The 20,855-nt window shown below is 40.1% G+C and overlaps 1 protein-coding gene across 1 annotated transcript in view; it reads left to right on the top strand.

Moving 5' to 3' along the window:
* Positions 1-20,855, top strand: part of CSMD1 (CUB and Sushi multiple domains 1) — a 982,247-nt gene that overhangs the window by 443,317 nt on the left and 518,075 nt on the right. The gene's annotated exons all lie outside the window — the stretch shown is intronic.

Raw genomic sequence — 20,855 nt, 5'->3', positions numbered from 1 at the left:
ACATCCAAATGGTCTTCCCCAAACATCTGTTCTTCCAGTGTCTCCTGCCCTACTTTCTTGATTTGCATAAGGAAATTGAAATCGCTTTCCAATGACAGGCATAAACTTTTCGTGTGTTTTTGCTCGACTCTTATGACCAACTTCTATCTCTGGAGGACTGTACAGCAATGAAGAGAGAGGCAGAGAGGGCCCAGGAGATCGCTCGAATGAAAAGCCAACACCTGCACAGCAATTTTAATTTATCCAAGGAAAGCTTCCCAAAGCCCTCATTTGTGAACTATCACACACACACAAAAGGTGTAGGTGGGCTAAAATCCTCACAATGCAATGAAGCTAAGAATATAGATGGGGAAATTGCATGGGGTGGGACTGAAAGGGTAATTATATAGATGAAAGAAGTGGAAAAGAACAGAACTCGTGAACCGTAGTCCTTAAAATAATAAAAGCCAAGGCTGTGTTCTTCTTTCTAAGATTACCCCGTATTTGTTCACACTGCAGCATTGACAAAATGGCAAAGAAGAATAAAGAGACTTTATTTTGTGATTGGGGAGAAAACCAAAAAAAAAAAAAAAAGATCTGTAATTCTGCAAACAAAGTGTATGTTGGCAATAGTTGCAAGTGTCAGAACGATTGAATGAACGAAAATACTTCTTGGGCTATTGATGTGATAAAAATTAAAATGTGTTCATTCTGCATTGTATTGTTTGTGAACAAAATATCTGAGATGTAGGACCAGCCATTCTACTATTATTTCTGGGGGGGGAAAACTTCACCAGCTAAGATAGTTGAATGGCAGATGCACGCTTGAGCTTATAATGTTACCTGTATCAGTACGTGTAGTCCTTGACTTACAACCATTTGTTAAACGACCACCTGAAATTATAACAGCACTGGGAAAACAATTACTTATGATCTATTTCCCTACTTACGACCATCATAGCATCTCCATGGTCCATGTGATCAAAATGTTGGCCACTTTGTAACCATCATGTATTTATAACAGTTGCACTGTTCCAGAGTCATGTGATCCCCATAGGTAACTGTTGTGGTTCGGCAGGAGCTGCCACCACACTCCGACAGCGAGGGGTATTGGATCAGTGGGGAGGAGACAAGAATGAGTGATCCAGAATACACCTGTGAGTTGTTCTGGGATGCACGCCGTCGAAGGGCTACTTGGCGTCAAGAACAATGGTGTAATTACAAGAGGTGATTACGCTCAGCTGATGCTCATTAAGATCCTCTCCTGGTTATAAAAGAGACTGCTTGTGCCATGCCTTTCTGCAGAAGTCAACGTTAAGGATTAACAGGAAACAAACTTGGCAGGCTGGATTGCTGCCAGAGTTTATTTGCATTGCTGCCAAGTTTTGTAGGACTTGCTTCCCGAGTGCTTATCTCTTCGTTTATGTGGCTTGCAGCCAACAAGAGTCTGGACTGATTAAAAACCATTCTCATTTACGTTGGAGTTGACGTTCATTCCTGGACGGAGAAGGGGGGGTCAGAACAGGTAACCTACTCTGCTGGCTTGCTACGACTAAAGTCAATGGTAGAAACTAGAGTCATTTAATGACCATGTGATTCACTTAACATCTGTGGCAAAAAAAAAGGTCACAACATGGCCCAAAACTCACTTAACAAATGCCTGGCTTAGCAATGGAAATTTTGGGCTCAGTTGTGGTTGTAAAGTGAGGACTACCTGTATTATAATTTTACAGCGGCACTGCAGCAACCAAACAACCTCTGTAAAGTACCATTGTTTCTTTGATTATATTTCATTTCTTCTCGGCTTCATACTCAGCTTCAGAATTTTATGCCTTGGGCCCTGAAATGGCTTAGGCCATATTTGCTTCGTTGCGTTGAAATTAGTTTGCATATTGTACAATCTAATCAATATGTAATGTATAACTGCCTTATGTAATATAATGTGCCTTTTACCCTAGAGTTAGCAACCTGCTCTGAATTACAACTGGTACATCTAGTGAGACAATTTAGTCCCCTCCCCAGGTCTCTTGTTTAGAGTACCCCCATGGGTATAGAATATTAATATATTTAACTGATCAATATTTAAGTAATCTAGAGAAGGACTAAGCACCCCTTCCTGTATGTGACAGTCTCAATTCTATCCTATTCCAATCTACCATTCATATTGATTTCAGCCCACTGTTGAGACACCTTTCTAGATCTTTTTGAGTCCTTTGTTTCTTCTAAAGTATTACCCATCCTTCCCATCTTCGTGGGCTCTACAGACTTACTAAACATGGCCATAATTCCTTAGCCCAAATGATTGCTACCCATCAGTGGTGGGTTTCAATTTTTTTTAGAACCTCCTCTGTAGGTGTGGCCTGCTTTGTGGGAGTGGCTTTCCAGCCATGCGACTGGGTGGGAGTGGCTTGCCAGTCATCTGACTGAGCGGGAGTGGCTTCACAGTCATGTGACTGGGTGGGCGTGGCCAACTTATAAAATGTGCTGAACCTCACTTAACCACGCTCTTGCTTAGCAACCAAAATGTTGGCTCAGAAACTCTGGCATTTGAAGCACGCAAGTCTTAAAGCTGTCAAGTTACAAGAACCTCGCACCCTAACCCTTTAGAAAAAACCTCCCTGGGGTGTTCAAACTTGACAGCTTTAAGACTTGTGGACTTCAACTCTCAGAATTCCTCCTCCAATCACGTTGGCTCAGGAACTCTGGCACTGAAGTGTGCAAGTCTTAAAGCTGTCAAGTCACAAGACTCTTGCACCCCTAACTCTTTAGAAAAAAACAAAAAACAAAACAGAGGTGTTCAAAGTTGACAGCTTTAAAACTTTAAGGTTTAGCTAGGACTCTTACAGGCAGGTGGGGCGATTGGTGAGCCAGCCAATCAGTGAGTGGCGGACGGGTCAAGTGTGGTGCAGATGGGTGGGGGGAGGGAGCTGGAACTGGTTCTAAATGGCATGGTAGATTTGTGGAACTCTTCTATAGAAGAGGTCAGAACTGGCAGGAACCCACCCCTGCTACCCATGGTGAAAAGGACTGGACCCAGGATAGATCCTTGTGTCATTCTAGGGCAGTGTTTCCCGCTGGTGAAATTCCTCAGGTGCACCCATTCAGTCTCTCTTCCTCTATTACTAGAATAGTAATTCTAGTAATAGTAATAGTAATTCTATTTTCCCATGACAGACTTTGGTGGAGGTGAAATATATATTGTCCATGGCCTATTTATTTGGCCAGTAGTTTTCTCAAAGAATAGGAGAAGGTTAGTTTGGCATGATTTATTTGTGGCTACCTTGTCTTCGTGCCTTTGGATTGTGGCATGCTTATCCAAATGCTCACAAACATGGCCCTTGATAATATGTTTGAAGGCCATGCTCAGTGCAGATGTCCAGCTGACGTATCTGTGGTTTCTTGTGTTATCATCTTCCAGTCTTCTAGCATTTGGCCAGCATTTCTCATTATTCGTGAGGGCAGTTCTGTGATCATCTCCACTATTTCCTTCACTCTCCTTGCATGCTGTCATCCTGCCCTGGAGACCTGGATTATCTTGAAATACAGGTAATCCTCAACAAACAACCACAAATGAGCCCACAATGTCTGTTGCTAAGCAAGACAGTTGAATTTTGCCCCATTTTGAGACCTTCCTTGCTACAGTTCTTAAATGAATCTCTGCAGTTGTTATGTTAGTTACATGGTTGTTAAGTGAATCTTGATCATGTAACCCCCTTGTGAAATACAGCCATCATAGATATAAGTCACTTGTATGAATCTTGATCACATGACAATGGGGAATCTGCAGTGGTTGTAAGTGTGAAAAAACAGTCATAGGTCACTTTTTAGTGTCGTTGTAGCTTCAAACAATAAATAAATGAATGCTTGTAAATCAAGAACTACCTGTAGTTAACAATCTCTCTTAGTTCTATTTCCCTTCTGAGAGGAAACAGATGTAAAAGAGAAGTTAAGATCTCCTGTCCTCCTGTTAGCATCCAGACTTTCTCCTTTCGACATATCCTTTGTTTTTGTCTACTGCCCACCTAGCAGTTTGAAGACAGGCCAGTGCGAGTAGATAAATAGGTAGCAATAGCAATAGCAACAGCAGTTAGACTTATATACCGCTTCGTAGGGCTTTCAGCCCTCTCTAAGCGGTTTACAGAGTCAGCATATTGCCCCCAACAACAATCCGGGTCCTCATTTCACCCACCTCGGAAGGATGGAAGGCTAGTCAACCTTGAGTCGGTGAGATTAGAACTGCTGAACTGCAGATAACAGTCAGCTGAAGTGGCCTGCAGTACTGCACCCTAACCACTGTGCCACCTTGGCTCTTACAAAAGGTACCACTTTTGTAAGACAGTAACAGCGTTCATGTACCTTTGCCATATAGCTATGCTGGCCACATGAATACAGAAATTGTCTTTCGACAATGCTGGCTCCCTCGGCCAAGAAACGGAGATAGGCATCGCACCCTAGAGTCACACACAACTGACAGGGAAACCTTCCTTTTTAAAATGATTTTACCTAGTTTGGGTAATGAAACATCTGCAAAAAACAACAACAACAACAACAACAACAACAACAACAACAGTCAAGCTCAGGGAGCTCCAAGGACCTCATCAAATATAAAGAAATTTAGCTGAGCAAATTAAAAGAAGAAAACCAATTAGAGAAAGTACTTGGTCCATTAAAACTAAAAGAGCAAAAGGGATATAATAGAGGAGGAGAAATACACCTTGCAGACAAATAGAAAGGAATTCTCTGCCTCTCTATTTCCTGTCTCACCGGTAAGGAAGATCCCCAAGCCTTTAGTGACTTCTCAGGGAGTGAATTTGTAAAAAAGACTGCAAAGCAAATTAGGGGAAATATTCCAGGACATCTTCGCTGACCTGATGCCATCCACTGGAGAGTTCTTAAGGATCTCAAGTGTAAGATTATTGACCTCTAGCAAAAATATGTAACTTGTCTCTCAGGTTGGGCTCAGTGCCAAAGGACTGGATGGTAGCCAATGTGATACCAATTTAAAAAAAAAAAAGATTGTGGAGATCCAGGAAATGAGAGGTTGGACAGCTCTTTAGTGCCATCCAGTGCCAGATGTTTGCAGCCAAGAGATGATATAAATGAAGCACACAGAGGAACAAGCATAATCCAGTAACATCCAGTTTCTTTATAGAAGTGAAGTTGTTGGGATGCAGATTTGCAACAAACGAGCAAAAGTACTTTGTGGCATGCATAGTTAACTAGTTATTGCAACAGGCAGTGAGGTCCACTAACTTATATTTTTCTAAGCAATCCCCATAATAAAAGGGGATTGAATATGTCTATGGTCAGCTCCATTAAATAATATCATCTTTAAAGTTACTCCCAGGTTGGGGATAGGAGTGATGAGGTGGCCTGGAGGTGGAGCTCTCACCTCACAATCCGGAAGCTGTGAGTTCAATTCTAGGTGGCGGCAGTTACTCTCCAGGCGCAGTGAGTAATTGTCTGCTGCAAACTCCACATAGGCATCAGGAAGGGCAATGCCAGCTGGATCTCCTGCATGGGTTTTCCCTTTGATGCTTGCTTGCTATCAGCTGCCATAGTAATGGGGAGGGCCAGGCATGGCATTGGGGTTTGGGAAGTGTGCTGCTGTGATGAAGGCCCATGTGAATTAAAAGGGAGGTTTGCTCTCAGGAATTACTGTGCTGCTGAATGGAGTTGTTTAGGCCCAGTCAAGGCCAACCGCCCTAGAACTACAGATGGAGAAAAACACCAGAATATGTGCCCCACATGACACTAGGCGGGACATGGATTGGACATGCAACCTGGGTCCCTAGGGGGAGGGAATTGAGGAAACTTTCAATATGTAACTTTCAAGCCTTTTGGTTCAGATCTTGCTTTTCTTTCACTGCTATCATTTCAAACTCAGTAAAAGTACCTCTTCTCTACTTCAATGGAGTCAGGAGTTTTCTTTCTTGGGCTTTGAATGGAGGCAGGCCTGACATTAAGCAAGGTCTGCTTTATTGGCCAACCCGGAGACCTAGTCTATTGAGGGGCCTGAGCCAGTAGTGTATTAACCATTAAGCAGATTAAGCACATGCTTAGGGCACCAGGGCCAAAGGGGGCACCACAAAGTTGAGAAAGGAAAACAAAACCAACAAATATTTCTACAGTATGTACAAAAGAGGGGAACCAAGATTTGTCAGTACTTAGGGCACCAGTGAGCCACTGAGCTGAGCACACAATGGCAACCCACAGGAGCAGACAGGAAGACTGGGGAGCCCTGGGTTCAACCTCCCTCCAGCCACACCACTGCTGGGAGGAGACAGAGAGGCTGGAGGAGTTGCAGCTCGAGGAAAAACCGGTCTGAGCCAGATAGTCGATGGGCGTAAGATGTATGGATGACCTGGAGGAGCACACACCCCCTGGTGGTAACTGTCGCCAGATGCCAGTGGGGAGATGATGCCTTGCAGGAAGCTGACAAAGAGGACATTTGGCCAGTAAACACTCCAGCTCCATTCAGTCACCCCAGCTCCACCCTGAATAAAGGGATTACTTTATGGGATCTTGGAGGTTCTAATTACAGAGCAATGAGTAAAACATATTATGGACTAAAATGTGCCTGTGCTTGAACTATTCATAATTTTCAAATACACATTATTTTTTATATAGGATTCCTTTCTTATTTTGGCTTGAAATGCTATCCTAACCACTTTTATGACATATCTTGATTAATTCAAAATTACCTTTATAATTCAGGATTTTAAAGATAAGTGCTGCATTGAAGATAATAAAGAGAAAGCACCATTAAACAACTTGTTTCACAGCAGAAAACCAGACATAAAATGCTTTCATTTCATTCATGAATAAATTTTACATTATCCTAAAGAAATTGCATGTTTAAATAAGGACAGGTGAGGTCTGTGCTTACAATAAATCTTCAAAGTTCTTCAATTTTTTTTTTTTAAAAAAATATTATTTAATAAATATCAACCTACAGTACATTGCATACCCCTAAAATTCTATTGAAATTCAGTTGAGTTACATCTATTGAAATGTACTTATGCCATGAATCAGATGTGGCTTGGGTAATGAAATATTTGCCTGTGCTGCACAGCTATATGATCTGTCCATCATAATACATTTTTATTTCAAATCTGAGATTGCACAGCTGGTCCTGCATACCAACTTAAATATTTTTTTCAATGTTTTCTGAAAAGCAGTTAAATAAACTAATCATGTTTGATCTTGACAGGTAATTGTATCATGTGAACAATTCTATTTTTTTTAAATTAAACCTAAAATCTCTCACGCTGTCTAGCTTTAAACTTTGTCAGATAGAGATTTTTTTCCCCCTCTGTCAACAGCTGTGTTCATACGGGAACAATCAGTCGGGGATCAGAGGTAGAATATCCATCATTTTATCACTCTCCTTTTCTCTTGTAAAGAATCTAAAAAAGAAAAGAAAAAGAAAAAAAAAAGTTCAGGAGAGATGATTTAAAGTGAGATAGCGGGTGTTGGAAGGAGATAGTTTATTACTGTTGTGGTTGGTCTCACAGTCTGCCAGTTGTTTAGAATGGATCTGGCATTTTTATCCACTTTCAAAACTTTCCCGAAGATCTGGGATAGGCAGATGTTGATGATTGATGGTGTTAAAGGTGTGGTGGAGGGGAGGAGGAACAGCAGGAGGAACAGGAGTATTTAAAATTGCAGGCCACCCAGCTTAGGTTTTTAGGTTTTAATAGGATTTGTATGCCGCCCACTCCCTATCAACAATTCTGGGCAACACAAACAAAGAAAATACAGTAAAATCAATAAAACAAAAGATAAAAGCTGACAAGGGTGATGAAGTGAAGGATCTCACCCTCTTTCACCAAAGGCCCACATGAAGAGTTCACAGCTCTTCTAAACAATAGCAGAGTGCTGGCCACCAAATCTTGGGGACATCTTTTTTCCAGAGGGCAGATGCTGCTACGGAGAAAGCATCCTTCAGAGATACCTTCCTTAATTGAAGGAATGCAAAGCATGCCAACCTGGCAGGATTGAATCAACCAGGCAGATGTTATGGCAGACAGGTGGACCTTCAAGTAACCAGACCCTAGGCCATGTATCCATGTTTTCTTTTCTGTAGCATACATTTATATACCAACTCATCTGTGCATTCATATGTGCCCTGATTCATAGATAGACGCTTTCACAGTGTCTCCTATGATCCACTGGTAAACACTCCCATCTCGCTTGCTCTATCAAAAGAGCTTCTGAAGAATTTCCCACTCTTCCTTTACCTGCATTCCAGTACTTAAAAGATTGTGTTTTTAATAGTCTTTGCATACATGAGGAGAAAAGCATGGGGGGGCACCATTTGGGGAGAACAGGGAAGGAAGGGGAATTGAGAATGTGGCAACAAATATGGCGCACAGGAAGTGAGGAGAAGATCGATGGACACCCAACAAGGATAACAAAAAGGTGAAAAGGCAATGTGTAGAAAACCAGACTGGGATAGGCATACGGCTTATTGGAAATGTCCTGTAGAAAACATATAATACTGATATGAAATAATAGTTCGCAGAATTAATAAGAGTAACAGTTTGCAACAGTAATTTCAGCCCAATATAAGTAAGAGCCAAGGTGGCACAGTGGTTAGAGTGCAGTACTGCAGGCCACTTCAGCTGACTGCTATCTGCAGTTTGGCGGTTCAAATCTCACCGGCTCAAGGTTGACTCAGCCTTCCATCCTTCCGAGGTGGGTGAAATGAGGACCCAGACTGTGGGGGCGATATATGCTGACTCTGTAAACTGCTTAGAGAGGGCTGAAAGCCCTATGAAGCGGTATATAAGTCTAACTGCTATTGCTAATATTATAGGCATGAATGCTAGAGTGATACTTCGTAAACCAGTGTTTGTTTGTTTTTTGTTTGTTTGTTTGTTTGTTTTTTCCAGTCTTGGCAATTTAAAGATGTGTGGACTTCAGTTTGCAGAATTCCTTCGTTAAGAAGCATGTCTCTTAAAATTGTCAAGTTTGAACAACAATGCTCCGTATAGATTGAATGGTCAGCTTAAGATGCAGTTATAAACATGTTTTTCCCAAAGACAACATTTTTACATTTTTGGTACCTTTGTAAAAAAATCATGTAATAGTTAAGAGAAAAAGTTGTTTCACGGTATACTTGATAGAAGGCCTGGCTTCTTTAATTAATGAACTCTGCATATATTATGCTGAATGCAAAAAAGCATTGGTACATTGCACTTGTGCAAGCAGTAGTTACAGAAGCAACCTTGTGATAAAACTGCATCATGATACAGCATAATGGCATTTTTTCTTGAGGGTTTTTTAAATGCATTTGAAATGGTCTCTTTGGATTACACTTCCCTAATAAGACCTGAAATATAGGCAAAAGGTGCTGCCACCAGCTTCACTATATTGTGTATTTCAAGCCAGTGTGTTTTGTTTTTCTCCCAAACAATTTTATGGTTTGGTTGTACAGGGTTTTGCTAGGTATCTCTTTTCTTGTTGTAATCTCTGAAGTGAATGTGAATTTCACACGGGATTTTGATAGAAAACCTGAAAGTGGTATTTGAAAGATATATCAAAATCTTGTTAAATCAAAATTGGCTGATCCATTTGTAATTTAAAGGTAAATCACTATTACATAGACAGCTATGCAAGTAATTGATATCATTTTTTCTGACAGTTATGGACTACTGTGATTATGCAAATCTTGAAATGTGCATCCAGCCTTTGCTTTTATATAGAATAATGCAAAATATTGAACTTCAATTATGTAAGGATGGAACACCTGATCTTGGCATTCATTCCAATCTTCTCAAATAAATATTGTGTGTGTGTGTGTGTGTGTGTGTGTGTGTGTGTGTGTGTGTGTTATGTCAAAGCACCCATTGTCCCCAAATATGGGAGGAGCATGCATGCATGCATGCATGCATGCGTGCGTACGTACGTACATACATACATACATACATACATACATACATACATACATACATATATATATATATATATATATATATATATATATTCGTAGATTTTCATGGGTATAGGTATGCAGGTCTTGGTGTATTCAGGTCTTTCCTGTGTAAGGTTGATAGTATCTTGACAATGTTTCAAAGAGGTCACACTCGTCATCTTCAGGCTGGCGCCTTTGGCTTCGTGCTTGTGCGAGAAAAGCGTGATCAGAGCTGCCGTTTTTCTATAAATATAGGTGGGTGGGTGTGGAATGTTGGCTTTGTTGTTTTAAATGGATTAGTTGGCTGTGTTTGGATTTTAATTTTCATATTTCCTGCCTGCTTGTTCCTTCTATAATATTTAATATAATATCTATAATATTTGAAATTCTACACCCCCAAATCCTTTCAGAATGAAACAATCTTCCAAAGATAATGCTGAAGGATTGAACTTAAAGCAAACCAACCAGCCTGTAATAGGACAGAGGACAGACTTTATAGGTTTGATTTATCAGAGGGCAGCGATTAGTTGGGGGCATTTGGTAACCAGGATTAGCAAACCAATGAGTTACAGAAGGAGAAAATTGAGATTGCCAAACACTCTTTAGAAAGGAAATATTGTTTCCCTAAATACATGTGACTTTGATACATCTAAGCATTTTTTTGAGGAAAAATTCTTTCCTAATCCTCTGGATCTACTCTTGAGTTGGTATGAACCACGTGGAAGCTGCATTTATCACTGAAGTGCTTTATGTAGATCGATAAATGAGTATGCCGAACATGCATGGCCGCTTGATAGAATTTATTTGCATAGTACATGGAAATACACGGTCTGATTAATGTGCTTTGATTTTAACTATGTCAGATGACGCCACCCTTTTCCTGGGTCACTTTCCGTTCAAATCCAGATGGGCGGAGAACAAAGCTTGATCATCTGTTTCTGAACAAAGAAAACCCAGTTGTTGTTAAGGCAAATCCTGCAAGATCTTTGGCTTTACAGGATTTGCCTTAATACAAATATCATTCTCCAACCACAACCCCATGATATACAAGAAATTCAGATCCACTTCTGTTGCCAACAGAACAATTGTGCAGCAGTATATAGCTAGTGTAGGAATTAAGAACTGTCTCATTTAAGAAACTACCTCATGGGAAATGCAGGCAGAGACTGCTTTATGGGAAATGTAGTTCCATGACATGTGATCACATCTCTATTTATGATTGGCCACCAGGGCATCTTGCCCACATGCAAAGTTTATAGCCGGGTAGTTCAATTGCTTTTGTGAACCGGAATAGCAGCATTCTACATCTCCACTCAGCATGGGTATAAAATCATCATCATCATCTTTTTACTGGAGGGGAGCGAAAACTTCACCATCTTTTTACTGTTCTGCTCCAGGCAATGAGGTTCTGCTCAGGCAGCCAGTTAACTCCACGTTTAGGAATCTCTTTGATTTTGATTTGATTTGATTTGATTTGTCTTGTATGCCGCCCACTCCCGGAGGACTCCGGGCGGCTCACAAAAGACAAGGGAAAGGGGAAAACAAGACAAAGACAACATATTTCAGACCACATTTATTATCAGGCATCCTTAATAACAAAACTTACAGTTCAGTGTTAAGATTCTTCTGACTTTCCATGATCTGTCCCATCACGTAGTGTAAAAAGATGATGATTTTATCCCCATGCTGAGTGGAGATGTAGAATGCTGCTATTCCGGTTCACAAAAACAATTGAACTACCCGGGTATAAACTTTGCATGTGGGCAAGGTTGGCCAATCATAAACAGAGATGTGATCACATGTCATGGAACTACACTTCCCATAAGGCAGTCTCTGCCTGCATTTCCCATGAGGTAGTTTCTTAAATGAGACAATTCTTAATTCCTACACTAACTATATTTATTTATTTATTTATTTATTAGACTTATATACCGCTTCATAGGGCTTTCAGACCTCTCGAAGCGGTTTACAGATTTTTTAGCAAATTGAGTCAGCAACTTGCCCCCACAGTCTGGGTCCTCATTTCACCCACCTCGGAAGGATGGAAGGCTGAGTCGACCTTGAGCCGGTGAGATTTGAACCGCTGAACTGCAGATCACAGTCAGCTGAAGTGGCCTGCAGTACTGCACCCTAACCACTGTGCCACCTCGGCTCTATATACTGCTGGGGCAGCACAACAATCATAATTACATGTAGGCATGATTGTGCTCAGATCATCATAGAAAGTCTGATAAAGAATAAAATTAACTCCTTATTTTATAATTGGGCCTATAAGATATTGTGGTCTAGCCAACAACTGTAGACTTTCTTGATGTTTTTCTTTCCATATATACCTACACACTTCCTAATCCTTCTTAGTTTGTGGGTCTGAACAAGTGAGCCAAGTACTATAATCCTTTGAAGCTTCCATGTAAATAGTTCCAAATTAAACTTCTGCCTTCCCAAATCCTTCTCATTCCACTATAGCTTATATGGGGGAAACGTAAATGGTTGAGGGTGATTTTTGCTTCAGTCTGATCTCTTACTTGACATCATATGCCAGTCAATCTTCCTAGGCAATTCTGTTTGCAAACTGCTCTATTAAATGTTACATAGTAAGATAAATAGCATTGTACCCTGGCCGTATCAGATTGAAGCAAATGGCCAAACTCCAATTGATTTTTATTTTTATTTTTATGGAAATGCATCAATTGTACGCATGCTGCAATGCAAATAGCTGAAACAACTAAAATACTTTCTCAAGTATAAAATTCAGGAAAACTATATATTACAGATTTAGATCTGGCATGAGAATTTCTGACATTTTAATTGAAATTTATTTGCTCTGAATGAAAGCAGAGAAGCAAAGAAAAATGTGACTTATACAAGCAATCCTTGTCAATGAAAATTTATTGGGAACATTCTATTGTGCTAAATCTCTTTCTCTCTCTCTCTCTCTCTCTTTCCTAATAGTGCTGCCCAGCCATACCTGTGGCAACCCTGGGGAAATACCTAAAGGCATTCTTCATGGCACAAGGTTCAATATTGGAGATAAAATCCGATATAGTTGCATCGCAGGCTACATCCTGGAAGGCCATGCTGTGCTGACATGTTTCATGAGTCCTGGAAACGGAGCATCATGGGATTTCCCAGTGCCATTTTGCAGAGGTAAGGCTTTAGAAATAGCACAAACCTTGCCTTGGAGATGGGAAGCAAGGAGATAACAAACAACTAGGCTGACATTCCTTCATTGTCACTGAGCTAGCATACACTGAGCCAGGACAAATACATGCCCATATGGTGTTCCCACCATAAATGAGCACAGCTAGAACCAGGTGCTTGTGATAATCTCTGCTGAATAAAACACAAAATGCTGTGCTTTTAGAACAGATGTTACTCTTTTAATGGAAGTATCCCCTTCCCAGTCTAAACCAACTCATTTATACGGGAATCAATTCCAATTTTGAACAGTTATGGGTGTTCAGCATAAGGAAACTAGATGAAAATATAGTATAAATTGAGTTAAAAGAACAGGCAACAGGAAAAGGAACAAAACAGAGAAGAGTTTGGATGTTATATTTGATATGGCCAGCTCCGAGACAAATGATTGATCCTTTCACTGGGAAAACAGTATCCATTCCCCTGATAATAAGCTGGCACGCATTCTTCTGGTATATTGTTCTGCAGTGGTTCTCATTTGAATCCCAAATTATCGTCAAGGAGCTGGATCTTTTCGTCTGAATGGTTTGCGATGACCTTAAGGAATATGAACATTTCAGAAAATGCAACACGATAATATAAAATTGATTGACTAGATAAGAGAAAGACAATTCAGCTTCCTATTTCTCCAAATTTCCCCATCATCCTCAGAGGTAGAAAGAAGTGAGCACTAATGCAAGAGAAGGCTACTTATGTGTCACAAGAGAGTCTTTATGGAGTCCAATAGTGTCTTACTGGAAAAAATGACCAGCCATCCCAATGGCATTCCACATAAATACTTTGATTTCCTTCACATGGCTTCTTCATTTGCACGTATGGATACCCCAGTCCTAAGCACCGAGTTCCTAAAATGCAGAGCAAATGGCTTTACTATTTGCTCAGTAGGGAAGTACCTAAAGCAACATCTGCCTGGTAATCATGCATGGACAGTCCTGGAGAGGCGGAAGGTGGCACATTTAACGCTACGGAACTGCATTTGTTGCCAGTTTGTTTCTGTGTCTGATTGGTACCTTTAAAAACCTTCATAGCATCAAACCAGGATATCTGGGATACCATCTTGCCCCAATGGGATTGGTTTGCCCCACTTGCACTTGCAGAAGAGGCCTTCTGAAGAGCCGAGGTGGCGCAGTGGTTAAATGCAGCACTGCAGGCTACTTCAGCTGACTGCAGTTCTGCAGTTCGGCTGTTCAAATCTCACCGGCTCAGGGTTGACTCAGCCTTCCGTCCCTCCGAGGTGGGTAAAATGAGGACCCGGATTGTTGTTGGGGGCAATATGCTGACTCTGTAAACCGCTTAGAGAGGGCTGAAAGCCCTATGAAGCGGTATATAAGTCTAACTGCTATTGCTATTGCTATTCTTTGGACTCCATTAGCCAAGGAAATTTAGTTAGTTAGTGAAGTCAAGGAGAAGAGCCTTCTATCCATGGCCCCTGTCCTTTGGAACATTTTGCCTCTAAAGATGAGAGCTGCCACTACACTTCTGACTTTTGGAAGGGCCTTAAAACCTGGCTCTGCTGGTTGACTAGGGACCCCGATGAGGGCATGCTATGCTGGAGGATGAGGTTGATTGAGTGGTAGACAAAAAGTCATCTCCTGACTAGGCTATGCTCATGCTTTAACCTTTTATTTAATCATTTGCCAACCTTAATTTTAATGTTTTTAATCATTTGATATTTAGGCCCTGACTCACTTAGGAATAGCAATAGCAATAGCAGTTAGACTTGTATACCGCTTCATAGGGCTTTCAGCTCTCTCTAAGCGGTTTACAGAGTCAGCATATCCCCCCCCACAGTCTGGGTCCTCATTTCACCCACCTCGGAAGGATGGAAGGCTGAGTCAACCTTGAGCCGGTGAGATTTGAACCGCTGAACTGCAGATAACAGTCAGCTGAAGTGGCCTGCAGTACAGCACCCTAACCACTGTGCCACCTCGGCTCCTGACTTGAGGCAGTCAGACAAGCAGCATATCACTTTGGCAAAGAGATACACAAACCGTCCATCTTCCGTTCTTTTTCCCTGTTGTGATTATTTTTCATAGTGAGAATTTATGAATATATAGTTCATTTTTCGTAGTGAGAATATGTGGGTGTTGCAGCGGTGGGATTCACTAACCTTCCCTACCCGTTCGCAAATGTGAGCACGTGTGCCGCGTCTGCGCATGTGCAATGCTCATGGATTATGTCAGGGCAGGTAGGCGGAGCCTCCTGCAGCCGCCGCTACTGGTTCGCCTGAACCAGAGAGAACCAGCTGAATTCTACCTCCGGGGTGTTGTTTGGTGGTCTGAAGATGCTTAAGGAGACAGTATTGCAACACTTTCAATCCACAAAAGCTTAAAGCATCAGAAAAAAGATGAAAGAAAACAATTCTAATTTTGTACAATATTAAGACATTTGAGGCATCTGCCGTGAAGCATATAAACTCAGCCCCCACAGCCCCAGTATACAATTCCTACAGGAGTTCATCATTAAATGGGATCTTCAAGTCCTTAATCATTATTGTGTTTTTCCTTCCCAAAATAATTCACAAAATATAAATTTAGTTCTAGTGTTAATTTGAATGATAAGATTGCTGTTAATTATGAAGAATAATAAAGCACCGAGTTTAGCAAACTGTGTGGCTCTAGTTATGATCAAGTTCATTTAATCATAAAAGTTGGAGGCCACATTATTTAAATAATATCTTTCTTTCTTTCTTTCTTTCTTTCTTTTCTTTCTTTTCTTTTCTTCTTTCTTTTCTTTCTTTTTCTTTCTTTCTGCAATGATGATAAACTCAGATACTTATTTTTTTCAAGTTTTTTTTTTTTTTTTAATATATCAAAATGTGTGAACAGTGTGGCACCTGGGTGTCATACATTCTAATACAAATAAAACTAATAAAATATAAGTATTACATTTAGTCAACTTATGTATTTCTAATAATAATAGACATTTATATTAGGTTGTAGTCCATTGTTATTCAATTATTCCATGTTGTATCTTCTTATTACTTTTATTATTATAAAGTGTATACACTAATATTCCAGAGAGAGAGAAAGAGGGAGGGAGGGAGGGAGAGAGAGAGAGGGGGGGGAGAGAGAGGGGAGAGAGAGAGAGAGAGAGAGAGAGAGAGAGAGAGAGAGAGAGAGAGTATTTTCTAAGTAAATATGGTGAGCATTAGAGATCGGTTCCTACTGGCTTGGACCAGTTCGGCCAAGAGGGTAGTAACTCATCCAGACACGCGCCCAAACCGGTTCTATGCTCGGTGCGGCCATCTTGATTTTCTGTTCTGCACATGCGCAGAAACATCATCATTGGGAAAATGTAGGTTTTCCCCCTTTTCTAATGTTGTGTGCATGTGCAGACCTTTTAATGTTCAAATGCGTACACACAAAAAAATGTGCACACCAAACCGTTAGTAATGCCGGGAGGAACCCACCTGGGGAGCATATATGTTTATGTGGAAAAATATGAGGTTAGACTGAAAACAGTGTAAATTGTTTCATTTAATTTAAAGGCAACTCTTTCCTAGTATACTTCCTTGTGCTGTGGGCAATAGACTATTGCACTTTTCTGCTGATTTTGCTGACTGGTAAGAATCAAGATAATTTTATGAAGATTAGAAAATCATCATTTTGCTTAATACTTCGGAAATATTTCTTCCTGTGAAGCACTTGACTGAATTTACATAGAATTTGCAAGACAGGAATGTAACTTAAAATATCAAAACTGAGGAAAGCTATTTCCAAAACTCTTGGCTCTCAGAATTTTCCCTACTTATAAGTATTGAGTATGTGTATCTGTGTTTAAAAGAGAAAAAGAGAACCAGTGAGACTGTGCTTGTCTAACATAACAGTCCAGGTTAATAAAACTGACTATTTGATTAATACTGTTTCTAGGTTCACACATTGAACCATAAACTAAACACACACACACACATTGGTTAAAACTATAGTTGACTCATTTGTGGCTCTAATTATCATGCAAAATGTAGGTGTGCCATCAAAGGATTTTGCATTTCTGACATTTCCCACCTGAAACATATACAAGTAAAAAAAAGAAGGGGAAAACTCTATCAGGTTAGGAGATATATCTTTGCTGTTCCTTATTCATGTTCTTTTATGTGAGTTTTTACAGCACAGCTCTCTCTAGTGTGTTTATAGTCTATGTTACACAGTCCATTATTACTTACTATTAGGTGTGAAATTCCATTGGTGTGGACTGGTTCAGGGGAACTGATAGCTTCGACTATCAGCTGGGAGCGAACAGGTTCATTCTGACTTCCAGCTGGGTCTTCCTGCCCACCAGCCCTTGTGCTATTCTCACCTATATTCCCTTTTCTGAAGCCTAGCTGATAGGCGCAGCAGAATGGATTGGTGCGCCTCAGCTGTTTTTCTCCCCAGCAGTAATGTGGAAGGTGATTTCACACACAGACACACACAGACACAGACACACACACACACACACACACACACACACACGCACATTCACACACACAGAACTGGTTGTTAAACTGGTAGGATCCCACCTCTGCTTACCATACTTATTCATACAACCAAATCTCCAGGATTTAAACTGATCTCCCTGCTAAAATTAGACTGGGGGAAAAAAAAAGTAATCTGTCTCCTTTATCATGTTCTCAGAGAATTTAAGGTGACTTTTCATTTTAAAGGGAAATTATTTGGGGAATCATTTTCAGATAAACAAATATATAATCAACTTAGATTAAAACTATTCCCTATAATAGGGTGTGGGGATGCAAGGAAAGGCTGGACTCATATATCATATAAACCTAACCAGCTGGTCTCTTTGCTTCAGTTATAATATAACTGTGTAAGCCGATATATTGAATTATTGTTTATAAACCACGTATTATGGTTTAGAACACTTTTTTTTCAGTCTAAACAATTGAACTATATTGTGAGGGCCCAAGAACCAAGGGTGACACAGAGTTACTCAAGAGTGCTTTCCTTTCTTGTTCTTCACTTATTTTGACACACAAATCAACTATATACATAACTACAGATATACTCTGGGAATCGCTCGGGAGAACCCTATTCCAGACTTCCCAAGCTCCCCTTTCTCTTTGCCCTCTGGAAAGCAGCACCTTTAGGGGTGATATTCACTTACCTTCCCTACCGGTTTGCAAATGTGAGCGTGCTCAGCCACCCACACATGTGCTTTGGCTTGATAGCGTGCCTAAATGGGAGGTCATAGAGCTGAGACAGGTGGCAGAGGACGGGTCTGATCAGAGATTAACATATCAAATTGGGATTTTAATATAGTAATTGCTTCCTTAACCTTTGTGTCGCCTGGATTCAATGTTAATTCCAACTCTTTCCCTTTAATTTCCTCTTCCAATTCTTTTCGTTTCAGCCCTTGTTTATGTCTATGTATTTTGTTTATATTCATCAGTACTCCTCTCATATACGCTTTGCTTGCATCCCATACAAATTCCATAGGTGTACCCTTATTCATATTCAGAACAAAGTATTCAGATAACAATTTTGTACAATCATTAATGTACTTCCAATATCTAAATAAGTTTTCGTTCAGCCTCCCAAGACCTTCTTGGCTGCACTGCCCTTCCCAATTCCATCCAAACTGGGTTATGATCCGAAAGGACCCTCGCCGCAATCTTTGTCTTCTTCACCCTAGAAAGTAAATCATTAGTAATTAGTATAAAATCAATCCTTGAAAAGGATTGATGTCTATCCGAAAAGAAGGTGAAATCATATTCCTCTGTGTTTCTTTCTCGCCAAATATCTCTCAATTCAAAGTTGTCCATCATGTCAAAAAAAAAAAAAAAAAAAGGTTTGGGTAGCTTAGCTCGCATTTTAGTATTAGGGCAAGAGGTCTTCTTATCTCTTTTAGTGTCAATCACGCCGTTCCAGTCACCCAATAGTATACAAGACTTATAGTCCCACTGTACTAATTTAGCATGAAGATTTCTATAGAAATCTTCTATACTAAGTCATAACGACATTAAAATGATGACACAATATCTGATACAAGTTGCATTAGTTGAATTAAAACTTTTTGCACCACCACAATTTCCCAATCCTCTCCCTATAGATCCCTATGAGTATTTTTCCTCCCATTTTAAAAACAAACATTGAATGTTGTTATTACTGTTCTGGGTAACTTTCACTATTACCTGGCTGCATAAGTCAATGTCTTGTTTCTAAATGTTGTGACTTGAATAAATTGTCAGTTTGGCACTATCAAATATAATTTAATGACTGTAATGGGATGCTTTAAAATGTCAGCGCAGAACATAATTTCCATAAGTGGCTAATCAAATATAAACAATGCACCATCGAGATATTTTGAAGTGTCCCTGATTGTTTTCCTTTTAGGTCTTGCTGAGCAAAGAAATTCTCTCATTTATAAACTTTGTTTTCCAAAGACTTCTAGAATAAGATGTCTTGTAATAATGGTTCATTAGCTATTTTGCATATACTTTTAATATGGGTTACTAAATAATGTATGCTTATAGTTCATTTGGAGCTGTCTAAAGCTGCAATTTTCTTTAATTGATAAGCCTTACATAATGTGACTGGAAATGACAATATGTCACTTGGCAGAGATTTCTAATATGACACTCAAGTTTTTAATTGCATCTTTTCTATTGCTAGCTATGAGGGATAAGGAAAAAATAAAATCTTCAAAGAACAGAGTGACAGGATTGGGGGAAAAAAACATCAGGTCTGTCTAATTATTTTCTCCGTAGTCTATAATGTTTAAAATATAATGATGTTTCTATCAGTTATACAGTGGTATAATGAAGTAAAAGGAATCTTAAGGTGTTTGTTAAATTTGGTCCATTGCTGGGCACGGAAATGGAATGGAACAATCTTTAGTTCCCAGTAAAATAAGAAACACTGCTTAATTGTTCACCCTGTTTCATCTATTGATTTGTTTAAACCCCAACTGTGCAAAGAAAGCAGGGTTACATCTGTGATTGCTACTTGAATAAGCAAATAAACACCCATTCTGTTTTATATGGAATGGTACAGAGGCTCATCCTTTTACCTCAGATACTGCTATGATGCCTCTTAGCTTCCTTATTCCTGGAAGGGATGAATGAAGAACCTTGGGAGCAGAGGTGGGTTCCTGCCGGCATTACTACCGGTTCAGCATGCAAAAAGATATGTGCGTGTGCACATTAGAAAAGGAAAAAAAAAATACATTTTTCAATGAAGATTGTTCTGCACATGTGTAGAACAGAAAATCAAGATGGTGGCCCTGAGGGTAGAACCTGTTCGGGTGAATATCCGGCCAAATTACTACCTACTCAGCCAAACTGGACCAAACCGGTAGGAACCCACATCTGATTGGGAGTAAATGCATATCAATGTATATCAATAACAGGGCCACCATAGAGCTGGAAGTCATCCTGCTCTCCCAGCTAAAGGAGGATGACTCTGCCCACTGCCAGAAGTTCAATCCTGACCAGCTCAAGGTTCTCAGCCTTCCATCCTTCCGAGGTTGGTAAAATGAGGGCCCAGATTGTTGAGGGCAATATGCTGAGTCTGTAAACCACTCAAAGGGGGCTGTAAAAGCACTGTGAATCAGTATATAAGTCTAAGTGCTATTGCTAAAGCATGCAGGCACTTTAATGGATAGTAAGAAGCTGCGGAAGGAGGATGATCACTTTAGTGACAATGGCAGAATCATTGTTGCACATTGAACAGGAAAAAATAACAATGGCAAACAATTCTTGCATTTCACCAGGAAACAGAAAATATAAAAAGGTGGGGGAGATAGTGCCTCATGATGGTCT

The sequence above is a fragment of the Thamnophis elegans genome, chromosome 4 (genome assembly GCF_009769535.1).
Source record: "Thamnophis elegans isolate rThaEle1 chromosome 4, rThaEle1.pri, whole genome shotgun sequence".
Taxonomy (NCBI): domain Eukaryota; kingdom Metazoa; phylum Chordata; class Lepidosauria; order Squamata; family Colubridae; genus Thamnophis; species Thamnophis elegans.
This window is presented reverse-complemented; position numbering and strand designations above follow the sequence as displayed.